The sequence below is a fragment of the Schistocerca serialis genome, chromosome 1 (genome assembly GCF_023864345.2).
Source record: "Schistocerca serialis cubense isolate TAMUIC-IGC-003099 chromosome 1, iqSchSeri2.2, whole genome shotgun sequence".
NCBI classification, from domain to species: domain Eukaryota; kingdom Metazoa; phylum Arthropoda; class Insecta; order Orthoptera; family Acrididae; genus Schistocerca; species Schistocerca serialis.
The window spans coordinates 362129294-362144247 of record NC_064638.1 but is presented as its reverse complement, the minus strand read 5'-3'; the positions used below and the strand labels follow the sequence as shown (position 1 = coordinate 362144247).

The window sequence follows — 14954 nt, the reverse complement described above, 5'->3', positions numbered from 1 at the left end:
CATCTGCATTTCTAAAACGATGAAAAATAAATGATATTTAGTTTCTGCAGGTGTTTCATTAAACTCGGAACTATTTGGTCAATTACATCAAATGTATTTGCCGTTGCAAATATGGACACCCGTAAGCTATATAATGAAATGATGACAATGAAAATCTGTGCCACACCAGGCCTCAAACCCAAGTTTCACGATCATCGGAAGCGGTCGCCTTACCATTAGACTCTCCGAGCACGATTCATGGATGGACACAAACTTCAATATGTCGTCAACCATGCATGCAACGAACACTGCATCGTTCTTCTGAACAAAACAGGACCTGCAATATCACAATCAGTCAATTCTTATTCTCAGTGCTCCTTTGCCTCTACCTACAATTGCTTCTCAGACAAGAAAGCTGACTATCCACATTGGGTTCAAATGGTTCAAATGGCTCTGAGCACTATGCGACTTAACTTCTGAGGTCATCAGTCGCCTAGAACTAAGAACTAATTAAACCTAACTAACCTAAGGACATCACACACAACCACGCCCGAGGGAGGATTCGAACCTGCTACCGGAGCGATCGCTCGGCTCCAGATTGTAGCGCCTAGAACCGGACGGCCACTCCGGCCGCCTATCCACATTGGGAGTAGACGCTTGTTACGAAACATGCTTCCTCTGCACCACTCCTCTCCATAGCAACACTTGCTTCATCCACACCCTGCATCCCCATTTAAAGTCAACAAAGCCAAAATGTGCGCACTATACTTAGTACAACTGTTTGTAAATCACTTGATTGTTGGACTGTTTACTTCTGAACTTGCAGAAATTGGAATACTTCAGGCTGCTAATGCTTTGGGTTAATCCAGTGCCACAAATAATAATAATAATAATAATAATAATAATAATAATAGTAGTTTACTCATCTTTCTTCGGAGAAGAAAAACTTCATAGCCAAGATCGTAATAAAACACTGTATTGTGGCGCCGTAATTGGCTTGATGTGTGGTCATATGGATGTAATGTTGTGGCGATTTGCGTACGTGGTAATTTTAACTTGTACTTTTGGCGTACCAACGCATCATTCATGTCATATGTTGTGCATCTGAAGATTTAACAGAAAGATTTTGTGCGCATCTGGCACAATATGTTCATACTAACCTGTACGAAGACCTATGACAGTAACATAGTCTTACCGAAACTGGTCATCCACAACACAGTGTTTTATTGCGATCTTGGCTAAGAAGTTTTTAGTAAGAATACAGTATAGCCGTTAAGCAGTATAGTAGTCATTGTATAGTTAATGTGGTGTTGTGTTGTCAGCTACTAGTTTATTGTTGTGAAGTGAACAATGAAGCAATTTATGGTCTGTTGCTGGAGCTATCTAAACTGACTGAAGACATTTTCATAAGATATTTAAGCACATATGATGTATATGTATCCATTTTACTGTCATAGGTGCATGGTACAATTTACAAAGTATGTTTGTAGAGGGTGGACTACGTGAGGAAGATTTTGTTGATACATTCATTTCACATGCTATAACCTCCACCATATTGTGTCACGCATTAACGGTAGTACTTGAGAAAAAATCTAATTATTTGTAACTCATGTAATGCATATTACAGTCTTATAAAATATTAACGGCCTTTAAAAATAGTTTAGTTTTGTGACTTAAGCACAACTGAAACCTTTTACTGCTCAGGTTGGGAACTGTCACAGTGCCTTCAACAGGCGCTGACGACACATTTTGCAGGTTGCAGCAAGATCAGTCCCTACAGTTCAGATGAATTCAGAATTAGCAACGCCGGAACTGAGCGGCTAGGCTAGAAGACGGCATCCTCAGCGCTCCAGCCAGGCCACCGGAAGGCATAGGTGACGATAGAGGTTGTTGGCAAACCGCACCTCTTCGTGCATCCACTGTGTAAGTAGGACAACAAATATTCATCTGCGAGGTGGCTGTTCAGGCTGGTGCCCGAGCTCTGGACTGCAGTTCTGTCGCGGCCAACAACATCAACATCTACACTATGCCACACAAAGAACTGGGCTATCAACTTCTGGACAGTCCGACATCACCTCAGCTGGGACACTACTACGTGATCGGTGACACGCTCATTGGAACTTGGCAATAATCGCACTGTTGTTCTTCTGCCCAACAAGATAGTGTCAGACTGAAGGTTCTATCTTTGCCCGGCTTAGATATTTCATTACTGTTGGCTCTCAATACTTCTTCAACGAAATGCCCCGTGAGAGTTGTTATACGTTTCTTCATCTTGATGAACCTTGGGTTTGGACTTTGGTTTTAAACCCGACTTATTTTTCCGTTTCAAGTGACAGTTATTAGAACTTCAAGACTCTGCTCATTGTAGAGGATGTGACTAGAGACTGTTTTTAACGAAAACGTTGAAAATTTGAAATTTTATTCGCTCTTTCAAGTATCACAGAACCAATTGTGATTCAGGAAGTCTCTTACTTACAATCATTTATTTTGTTTCACTTACTGAAGGACTAGCAGTCATTTTTATTTCACTTATTAAGAACCATCATTTCTTTTGCTTCATTGTGGAGAATAGTTTTGTGGAAATTGTGTTCAATATACTTTTGTTTGTTCCCTATAAAGATATTACAACTCTCTTATACGATACGATGGAGGCTTGGAAACGTCTCAAAGTGCGCTCCTCAAGTTATTGTCCCCCTGCTCTCATGGCTACCATTCAGAGTGAAACCCTGTGAAAACCTTTTAATTTTGGCTTTCCTCTTCTATTCTCTGGAGGTCAAATTGCGTGTTAACGCTTCACTGATCCACGATTGGCTTCAAATGTTTCGCACGAAACCGAAATATCATCTTTCTGTGACGTTATTTGTCCGTTCGTCCCCGACCGGAGAGAGTGGGCGCAGCGCTGTGGGTCTCCATGAAAGGGAGAGTACTTGGTTCAGAAAATTTTGACGGGCCTGCATGTAGAGGCATGCAGCCGGAAGTGAACGTGCCGGAATTACCGGAGTACCACGGTCTGCAGGCTGAGTGTGAATGGAAACTTTCCCTGAGGGCGCAAAAATGGTTCATTCGAAAACGAGTCTTCAGCAAACGCCTTATTTGTCCTCAAATGCGCGACTGCTACGGTCGCAGGTTCGAATCCTGCCTCGCGCATGGATGTGTATGATGTCCTTAGGTTAGTTAGGTTTAAGTAGTTCTAAGTTCCAGGGGACTGATGACCACAGATGTTAAGTCCTATAGTGCTCAGAGCCATTTGAACCATTTGCCCTCAAATGACGGCTTTTAGGTTAGAAATTCCGCGCAGATGTTGGCCGAGTCACCGTATCGTCGAACAGTGCCAGCCACACGGGAAGCAGAGGACGAACGAGGCCAAGTGCCTCCTCTGCGGGTACGGCGCCGTTTCGCGAGCAGGGACGCGTGGATAACGAGCTGGCCGAGTGCGCGTCTGTGTGCCGTCAAAAGCGGGCAGAACGGGCGGCAGCCGTGAAGACGCAATACGAGCTGTCAACACCGGGCGTTCTAGCAGCTCGTGCTCGCATGCTGTGCGAATTCTGATGCGAGGTGCTGTTTTCTTTTGCATGTGTGAAGATGCATAGAGAAATCGAAGAAATACAGGGGTGAGGCCGACCGCGGTGGCCGAGCGGTTCTAGGCGTGTCAGTCCGGAACCGCGCTACTGGTACGGTCGCAGGTTCGAATCCTGCCTCGGGCATGGATGTGTGTGATGTCCTTAAGTTAGTTAGGTGTAAGTAGTTCTAAGCTCTAGGGGACTGATGACCTCAATGTTAAGTCCCATAGTGCTCAGAGTCATTTGAACCATTTTGAACAGGCGTGAGGGAGACGTCTAAACCAACAGGTATAGGATTAGAAGCATCCAGCCTCAATAACAACCCGGAGCTCGTGTGGAAAAGGCAAATTTTCCCTGTTACATCAAATGCCCGGAGATGCACCACTACAGCGTCGTCGTAAGGCCTCTGTTTTGGTTGGTCGATTCGGAGGAGGGGATCAAACAGTGAGGCCATCGGTCCCATCGGATTAGGGAAGGACGGGGAAGGAAGTCAACCGTGCCCTCTCAAAGGAACCATCCCCGCATTTGCCTGAAGCGATTGAGGGAAATCACGGAAAACCGAAATCGGGATGGCTGGGCGCGGGTTTGAAACTTCGTCCTCCCAAATGCGAGTCCAGTGTGCTAACCACTGCGCCATCTCGCTCAGTCTAAGGCCTCTGTAGTGAGGAAGGAACAGAAAAAAGCTTGCGACAAGTTACGACATTGAGTCAGTCCTTGAAGAGTACTGGTGTAGGTGGTACTCGTTCCGCGAAAGGCAGGTACCTTCTTCCTGTCCTTGTTTAATGCGCTTGTAATCAACACAGCATTTAGAATGAGATTTTCATTCTGCAGCGGAGAGTTGGGCAAGGTTCGCAGGAGAGCTGCTGTAAAGTTTGGAAGGTAGGAGACGAGGTACTGGCAGAAGTACAGCTGTGAGGACGGGGCGTGAGTCGTGCTGGGGTAGCTCAGTTGGGAGAGCACTTGCCCTCGAAAGGCAAAGGTCCTGACATCGAGTTTCGGTCCGGCACACAGTTTTAATCTGCCAGGAAGTTTCAACACAGCATTTACACCGCATTGAGATATAAGAAAGCTACATCAAAACTAAGTTTTTTATCCGTGAGCAATAGAATTGCAGATACGTATTTTCCGTCACGACGACTGCGGCGAAGCTTAGTACTGTGGCCTCCACAGCACGCCAAAAGCATTGATGAGTCATTCTGATCCATGATGCGTTGGAACTATGATCCGTTCCTTCGTATCGTTCTCGAAGCGTCGGTGTGGTCGTGCGAGGTCTCAGCCGCGGCCCGAATTTGGAGTCCCACTGGTCGCATTATTGCTCTGAAGATTAAGTAGGAAATGTTTATTGTCGATCCCAAATAAATATATTACGCTGCTACACTAGCGAAGGAGTCCAAATAAGGGCCGCCGAGCTCTCTTTCACTGGCGAAATGCGATTAAATTTATCAGCACTTCAAAATCAATGATTAATGGGCTTTAGCTTCGAACTGCGGATTTCTAAATCTCCCCACGGGACTCGGCAAAGCACCGCGCCACCTGTCAACAGACCGCTTACAACTTGTTTCTGGCAACTTAGGCAGGTAATATACAAAAAAAGGCCAGAACAGGATAGCAATTTAAAGACAACAGGTAAAAACCCGTACAGAAACACCAGACATCAAGATTCCATGGGTGGACGCGTAATTTATTAGATCTATCCAGATACGGCACATTTGCTAAACAGCAACTCCAATTGTCTAGTGCTCCATGCTCTAAAATAAGACCTCTTACTAGAGCGCACCTGAACATTAACTAAACCACATCACTCCTAGAAAATCGAAAAACGACTAATAAGAATTCGATGGGAATGCATTTTTGAACAATCGAAGGTCTTCGTGTTGTAAAAGCGATACTGTTGCTAACGAAGTGTAAGTAGAAGTACAATGAAAATGTATTTCATGGAAAAAATTTAGTAAATTGTTTATTATTCCAAAAGTAAGTATCGTAATTGTTAATACATCCATCCCACTGTGACACAAGACTGTCAATGTCTTCACTGAAAAATGTTCGCGGTACCGAGCGTGCACCTCTTCGACCGAAGCTAATCAACGACTACGTGCGTCTTCCTTCATGGCTCCGAAAATATTTAAATCGCATGGGGAGGTAGGGAATTTTAGGAGGATGTGTAAGATTTTCCCAGCCAAACTTCTGTTGTGTAGTAGAAACAACATGTGGCCTGCCCAAATTCGTCGCCGTCGATTTGCTGTCTCACTGTGGGATGAATTTATTATCAACTACGGCGATTACTTTTGAAATAATAAACACATTACTTACTTTTCTTCTATGTGCGTCGTTTACATTTGACTGCCCCTTACATCACCAATGCCCAAATTTATAAATATTATCCACTTCAACATTTTTTTCGGAGTGAAAGACGCTGATGTATAGTTGTTTCAATTCATGTCGCAGTCAGAAGTAACAGTATAAAAAAAATATTTCTCGCGGCAAACGCATTTCATCGACAGGAATTGCTTAGGAAGGGGCGACAGCAAACTGTTTTGCAAACTTGTTCATTCGGTTGCCTGCGTCTAGAAATGCATCCTACTAATCCTTTGACTGAAGACCACAACATGGCCGGACTCACTGCAATACAGAGGCAAACACATTCAATCTCCTATTTCGCACACCACCCACAGCACATTCTCTTCAAAAATGGTTCAAATGGCTCTGAGCACTGTGGGACTTAACTTCTGAGGTCATCAGTCCCCTAGAACTTAGAACTACTGAAACCTAACTAACCTAAGGACATCACACTCATCCATGCCCGAGGCAGGATTCGAACCTGTGACCGTAGCAGTCGCGCGGTTCCAGACTGTAGCGCCTAGAACCGCTCGGCCACTCCGGCAGGCCACTTTCTCTTGTTTCTCATTATGAGCTAAACGTAGAAAAAGAGCTTTTCGTGTGCGTGCAATGCCGTAGATATTTCATAAGTATACATATTTTATTTTTATGCGGGCCTCACGTATGTAAAGCATCTTTTGCGTTGCAGTTTACAGGTAAAGCCTCCGAAAGCGAGAAATGTTTTCCAGACGATAGCTCTGTCTGTGAATCATGTTAATGCCAAATACTAAACACTAACCACAACCGAAACTAGAATGGTTTAAAAAGCATCGCTGTTGCTGGCCATTTCGCAGCTTGCGTGTTACCTTGCTCGCGGGTTCACGGAGTATCCGGCGAAAGGGCTCGTGGTGTATGACGAAGCGTAAGAACGGACCACCTGTGAACAGAGAGACACCAGATTTAAAATCAGAAACTTCATTTCGATTCTTTCGAGAGGAGCAGAAAGTCAAAAAGAGCTTTTTTCGTTCGTCGCTAGATATGGGAACTCATAATGAAACAGGAAAGAATAAGTTGTACCCTATAGGAAGAATGCCCTAAGCTTGAAGTCAGCTTCGGAAACTTTGAAAATTGTAAACCAGAGTGACCAAAGCGGACTTTGGATTCATCTCATCCTTAAACGGTTGGAGAGCACTTTGATCGTTGCTTACAAAAGTTTCGTCGCTGTCCACGTAGACAATAATTTTTTATGCGTGTAACCAGCCTAATGTTTACATTTTTAAGGAAAATGATTATGGCTGGCCGCTGGCTTCTTCGCGTGCTATGAGAAACGTATGACCATAATTTACAGCACCTGACGAAGGCGGCAAGACCAGTGCTCGAAAAAAGAAGACGTGATGAATATTTCTCGAATGGACAGATGTAAGGCAATGATATTAATGATATTTAGTTCTGTTATTCTGATACACGTAGAGCTAGAACTTAAGCCAAGTAAGAACTTGATATGTGAAGTGTTTCATACGGTTTCTTAAAGTGTTCATGTTACATGCGTTATTCATATAGATAAACTATAGTGCCATCAAGAAATAAAAACTGTGACAGAACGACAGTATAAAAAATTAATTAGGAGATAACCTCGTGCAAGTAAATTACCGCCCTTGTTGATTGATAAAAAAAGTCATGTGACTAGGGCCTTCCGTCGGGGAGACCGTTCGTCGGGTGAAAGTCTATCGATTTGACGCTACTTCGGCGACTTGCACGTCCATGGGGATGAAACGATGATGAGGAGGACAACACGATACCCAGTCCCTGAGGGGAGAAAATCTCCGACCCAGCCGGAAATCGAACCCGGGCCCTTAGGATTGACATTCTGTCGCGCTGACCACTCAGCTACCGGGAGCAGGTTGTTGGTTGGTGACCAAACGCAAATGTGCCAACGAATTTCTCACTGATGTTAGAATTCTTTTAAGAATAATCCAGCTGATTTTGTGCTTCAAATTTGTACCGTGAATGTCACAAGGGATCATCACATTAGTCACAAAACTCATTGGTTTCAGAATTGCTCTTGTGTATTCTGGTAGTGAGTTTGATGATAAAATATGGTAATAGGCTCACCGTGAATGTCCCGAGGGATCACCATATCAGTCAAAAAACTCATTGGTTCCCGCATTGCTCTTGTGTATTCTGGCAGCGGGTTAGATGACAAAATATGGTAATAGGCTCACTGGACAAAATTAGTCACCCCAGTGCGCACGCACAGATGAATCGTTAAGCCTTTACAGATGGGGCAGCGATCGGTTCTCGTGCTCAACCACGCGCGCACTGCTTTTACGTGAGCATAAGGCACTAGTGGAACAATCGAGGCCAAGAAAGACGACATCAGAATTGTGGCCGGAGAAAGATCCTGACTGAGACGGACCGGAGACGTGTTTCACGGCTTATGAATCAAAATCGCTTCCAAACCCGACAGGAACTGCTGCAGGCAGTAAATGAAGGTCAATCCCCACCTTTAGAAAGGACACTGCGACAGTAACTGCATGCAATGAACATCAGCAGTCGGTCTCTTCGAAAAAGGCCATTACTCACACAGGCACACAAAAACAACACACCGGGCTGGAAGAATATGTGACTGGTTTTATGAACTCTAACTCATTTTATCACATCTCGATTGGCCTACAAAATCACCTTACTTGTACTCCATAGAAAATCTGTGGGACGTACTGGAACAGCGAGTTTACGCCGACATGAGCATCCCTGCAATTTTGAGGAATTCCGAAATAAAATCCTCAGCGAGGGGCTTAACCTCGAATCGACGTACTTCCACAACCTTGTGGACCCCTTTCTAACCGATTCCAGGTGGTTATCAGGTCAAGGGGCGGAATTACACGGTATTAAATGATTCTTGTAACGATATCTCTAGGGGTGACCTTAGTAAGCGTGTGTACAAAGTGGAAAGTTCCACTGTAGGTTATGAGATGGATCACATGAAGGATGAATGCAGAGCAATACCGCCTGGAATTTTTACATGCATAAGAAAGCAAAATGATGTGCAAATTAGGTTTCAAGTTGACGGCTGCTTTACATAAATCGCAGTGTCTCATAGCAGGGAAACGAGATGTACAGCTGAGATACATTTTGCATCAATTACATATCTAAGAACGTGCGTGAGCTTCGTTTCAAGCGGAACAGGGAGTGCAAAAATAAATGTTATGAAAGAAAATTGAAAATACTTTTACTGCGAAATAAGAACAAAACAATAAGCCAAATACGGTTTTCTTATAAAATATTTTAATTACCGTGATCTCATAGACCTATTACTTTAAAACTGATTACTAGTTTCAGTTGCTAAACAACTATCTTGATATCTGTAAAAGTAACAAGAAACAGAAAATTCCCTTAGGTTAAATTGTCTTTCAGAATATTCAGGAACACTCATTGTTTGGAAGTAATGACCGTTAAGTAGTGATAATATTTTCTATGATCTTCAATGAATATGTTGCACCCTGGGATACAGGAGGTGCCGGTCCGATAGACCGCTTTGAGCGTGTCTTGCACCGAAGGCAGCGACATGCACTGACGTCTTCCCTTGGCCCTCCGTACGCGCGCGTAGACTGGGAGGAAGCACCATAGCCAAAGCGGCAGACCTTAATAAGTACTTTTACCATTTATGACCAGTATACATTTATTTAAAAGGTGTAAATTACAATCTTTGATTTTTGTCATTCTTTAAATGGCTACCTTCTCATAGTTGCTCTTGTATGTTCCTGACTGTACTGCGAAACTGACGTTTATACTGTGATTTGAATGTTTCCTATACGTTGTCGTACTTATTTTATAATTTGTATTATACATCATATAGTTAATAATAATTCTATTTTGTTACTGTAATTGCAACTGTGTGCACTTGCGCGCTACATTTTGGTCCATCTCGCACTTTTTGACTGGCGCTGACAAGCACACACAGCAGTTAGTGTTTTGATGGGTCCAAATGTGGACAAACATGCTCGACCAAATTTCCATATTTTATTTTACGTCTCTGATACAAACGTTTAGAATTCGTAACGGGGATGTGTTAATTTTATATTCATGCACATTTCTTAATAAGCATGGTATGTTCTTATTTTTACAATTCTCAGTTTTCAATTAATTTATGTTTTTAAGCTGCTGTAATGTCTTTATTTTTAACGAAAGAAAATGATTCGGTTGTCTCCATAGGCTAAGAAAAGCATTGTGTAACTTCGTTGGTATAACCAACTATGTATCGAAAAACTGACTCATTAGTGAGCGTGGAATGTTTTCATCAAATTTATTTGCCTGTTTACATAATATTTCTTAAAACTGTTACTTGTTCACATTGATCTGATAAGTATTTTCCATCTATTTACATAGTTCCGCGATACACTATCAGACGATCCCAGTCTAGCTCTTGCTGGACGTTGACACAGAGTCTTTGCCATCAGTGTGGTATGTTACCCCTACTTAACGGTCACTGCTTTGAAATAAAATATGTTCTCGAAGATAGTTAAAGTCAGTTTAACTTATGGCGATTTTCTGTTTCCTGTCAGCAACCGAAGCCAGTAATCATTTTTAAAGTTATCTTTTTCCCGACGATTTATTTTGCCATATTGTCACGTCATTACCGTTTGACAAAACCACAAATGCTGTTCGTTACTTGCAGACGCCATTGAAGCTCCGTCGTGCATTGCGCAATTAACGGTCTAGGAAGAAGACCATTTGCAACAAAATATCGCGCGTCCTCACACTGCTGATATCGCTGTGGAGACGATCGGAAAAATATACTTATGTGGATATAGTGTCTGTTCTTTCGGACATGTCCGAAAGAACAGACACGATAAAAGTATATAGTTCTGTCAATACCGGCCATGACCTTCTTCTTCTGTGCGGATGCACACATGTTCCCCGAACTGTTACTGGACTTGGTAAGAATGTCTTCCATGAGTAATGAGTGTGTTGTGGTGGGACACTACGAATGTAGTGTGTGGACATACAAGGTGAGAATGTGAGTCTCGCGGGAGGTGTGCGCGAGATAGTCCCTGCAGTCACTCTATCCAGTGTTCCCTCGGTGGCTCAGATGGATAGAGCGCCTGCCATGCAAGCAGGAGATCCCGAGTTCGAGTCCCGGTCGTGGCACACATTTCACCTGCTCCGTTGATATATATCAACGCCCCTCAGCAGCTGAAGGTATTAATATAATTCTAAGATCAGAACATGTCGGTGGGAAATTCTTCCCCCCCTGCAGTACCGGCTTGGCAACATCCGATTACCATCTTTCGGTTCCATTAAGGGAGAGACGCGAGATCAGCGCTACGAGACTGTGGGGCATGCTCGGCAAACGGTGTGTCACTGTCTTCGGAAAGCTGGAACGGATTTCCATTAAGGGAGAGACGCGAGATCAGCGCTACGAGACTGTGGGGCATGCTCGGCAAACGGTGTGTCACTGTCTTCGGAAAGCTGGAACGGATTTGCGTTGTAAGGGTATTTTCAAATTTGCAGAACGATGGAAAAAATGGGGGTAAAGAAACGGAGGTTGTCTTGAAAAGTTACAGAAAGTGTGCAGGCTAAGATGACGTACATGGTTTGCATAAAAATGAAGACTAAAAAGTTTAAAAACTGCTGCTCATTACATGGTCCCTGCATCTATCCGCCTCCAACACTCTTCTTCTCAGAACTCAGGCGAATCCTTCACTCGTCGGTGAGGACAAAACATTCCATTATCCCAGTTTCCATTCCAAGGGCATACTTACAGACATTTTTCGCGCACCACGATACTGGAGAGTTCGCATTGTTGCTCGTAATGGGCGCCTAGGAGGCAAATTGGTCCCGTGGAGACAGTTGTGTATTGCCTGGACCGATGCAGCCTTCCCAAATGCTTCTAAAAAGGCAGCTACTGCAGTAACATTCGTCGCGACAGGTTCAGTAACTGTACTGAAATTTTAAAAATTTTCATCCTTATTTCACTGTCGCAGTCGCACAGTATTTGTGATATGAGTAGCTTCGATTAATAATTGATCATCTTCAGATTTATTTAGTTACGTATGTCGTTACATACGTAACATACGTAAAAATAAGTATGCAACTAGGAAGGTAAAATAAAGGATATTTTCGAGAACAGATTACACATATTTTAAGAAAGGAACTAATCATTAACTCGCGAGGTGGGCTGTACTTGAAGTGCCTTGATACTCCCATTTCTCTAACAACTTGTTTCACTCTGTGTTTCTGCGATTGCCTATGCGTCGTATTCTTCCAAACCCTGTTCGCAATTTTCGCTGATCCAAATCGTAACGACTAAGAGAGTACCCCTTTAGAGATCAGAGTGGTCGCAGTACCAACATAGGTACAGAGATTATTTGAATTTCTTTCCATTAACATTTCTAACTGAAGGGCACGTTTTCTTACTTAGCTGGCATTAAATGATGCGGAGATGACGAGCGATGTTGATGTACCTTACTTTAATTTTTTGCTTCTGCGCCAAAGATCTAATGCACTGAGGCTCCAGCAGCCATTGGCCTCAGTCATTGCTGCTACTTAACATCGAGCTTTCTTCCATTTAGGTATTTTACTGGTGCACTAGTTTATTTATGTTCGAGAGAGATGAATATATGACTGGCCCTTCACCTTCATTAGCAGAGTGCCGGATGCGCGTGGCTCTCACTCGTACCAGACTCATTAGCAAGATGCAACTGGCTTGCAGGCGATGAGGAATGCAACTTCTGCCGATTAAGTCTGCTTCCTCTCTTTAGCTCTCTCCGACGCCATTTGCGGGTCAGCAGAGCTGTAGCGACTACACAGCACAGCAACACTCTACGAATGGCGCTACAAAGATCCCAGGGTTCCCTGACCTGTCGCGGATCATCCCTACCATAGCAACTGAAACATTTTGTTACCGTACGGAACAGTAAAATTCGTCCCGAACAGGCCATGAAGGCCCAAAGGTACCGACCGGCCGCCGTGTCATCCTCACCCATATGCGTCACTGGATGCGGACATGGAGGGGCATGTGGTCAGCACACCGCTCTCCCGGCCGTATGCCAGTTTCTGAGACCGGAGCCGCTACTTCTCAATCAAGTAGCTCCTCAGTTTGCCTCACAAGGGTTGAGGGCACCCCGCTTGCCAACAGCACTCGGCAGACCGGGTGGTCACCCATCCAAGTGCTAGCTCAGCCCGACAGCGCTTAACTTCGGTGATCGGACGGGAACCGGGAACAGTAAACAGAATATTCAAAAATTCCTATTTCCAAGGCTTTTAGTGTACGCTGAACACACAACGTAAAGCTGGAGTGAGAATGGCTAAAAGTGAGAAAGAAATTAGTGTTATACTCTCCAGAGTATTCTACTCTGTGGGCAATTAAAAATTACAACAGGAAGTATAGCAAATTACAAAGTTTTAATTATTCGTTTAAGGTGTAGAAGGGAGAACACATGATTAAATTTGTGGTTGATTTGTGGCTTTGCAGGGTGTGAAATTCAGTACGCAGTGCTGCCATCTATAGCACCACCAACAGCTCTAACACGTCTGGATGGCAGGTCGAACTGAGCTTGGATGACAGATACTGGGTAAGTCATTCCGTTTTGCTTCAGCTCTGAGCTAGGAATCATCAGTCGTGGCTCCTGGCAAGTGGTGGAGCACCAGTCTCTTGGAAACTCATGACCAGATGTTCTCAATGGCTGGGAAATCTGGAAAAACTACGGTTCAGCGCAACAGATGAGAAGTTCTCAGTATCGAGGCAGGGCGAAACAAGACTGGCAACATGCAGCATAGAGTTATCTGGTTGAGATATGTCATGGAGATCTCTAAGATAACGCGCACCACCCTTAACATTTTAGAAATGTAACGCCTGTTGTCCAAGCTACCATCTATGCGATGTAGACGTGATCTTGTTGTGCATTCATTGGTACCCAGTATCATCAGGCTATGTGCTAGGCCTGTATGACGATGACGAATAAAATACGGCAACGTTCGTTCTTCTTGGGTCCTCTCAACACGAATACACAGCAACGAAAACATCAGTTGTAAAGAGTAGGTGAAAAGTAACGAAGCAAGTGGTGTTATATCGTCCACTGAGAAAAGGTAACGTAGGTAGATCACAAAGAAGAAGGCCGGAAGCGTGAGGGCAGAACGGAAAGCAACATGACAGCTACGTGTGCAAGGAGAAGGAAAAGAAGAATATGATGAGGATAACGATGATGATGATTACGATAATCTTCAAAGAAACTGATATGTACCAGATCGTCTGGCAGAATGATATTAACGACAGCTCACAAAAGGTGTACAAGCAGCCTTTCTTCCATATTTAGTGACTAATGATTCCATCCATAAGCGGGACCATCGGTACCGACAAACCGCTGTGTCATCTTCAGCTACAGGCGTCATTGGATGGTGCATCTAGAGGCGTGAGGTCAACAGAACTCTCTTCCGACCATTGCCATATTTCGTGACCGCTACTATTCGATCGAGTAGTTCCTCAGTTGGCACCGCGAGATTCAGTACGCCCGTTCCAAGCGTACCACCAAGAAAATATCTGACAGCAGCGGGAATCGGAACGGGGCCGTTCGCATCGCCGTCTGCTGCTCTGACCAATCAGCTACGGCGACGGAAGACTCAGGAAAGATTATGAAAGACGCACTAAAAACCTATGCTATCACGTATTTCACAGTGATTTGCAAAACATGTGCATACAGAAATCTGATGCTGACAAATGAAAGAAAAATTTAAGAAAAGGCGTCACGAAGGCACCAAAAGCTGCTGTAATATGAGTTTATTTATGGACAACTACCTTCCGTCAAGCGGCGATCTTCAAGTCACGGTTGCATTACGTCAGGTGAAAAGAAGGTTTCTTAAAGTCAAGTACATAATTATCACTTGTTGCATTTGTGATTTACGCACTATATGAACAAAAGTATCGGTACACCTATTAGTGGACAATGATATGGGGTGTGTCCACCTTTGGCCTTTAGGATGGTGTGAACTCTGCTGGGGACACTTTCAGCGAGGTGTCTGAATGTGCGTGGAGGAACGAAATGTTGTTCTATACACACTACACGATACTGTAAAATATGTACATATTCTTCGGCATCAGCG

The 14954-nt window shown here is 43.8% G+C and overlaps 1 protein-coding gene across 1 annotated transcript in view; it reads right to left on the bottom strand.

Moving 5' to 3' along the window:
- The window catches only part of LOC126473691 (uncharacterized), a 1039677-nt gene that overhangs the window by 695968 nt on the left and 328755 nt on the right, over positions 1-14954 (bottom strand). Inside the window, exon 3 of the mRNA XM_050100967.1 lies at positions 6722-6792. The gene's annotated coding sequence lies outside the window, so the exon portion shown is untranslated. The remainder of the gene's footprint in view (positions 1-6721; positions 6793-14954) is intronic.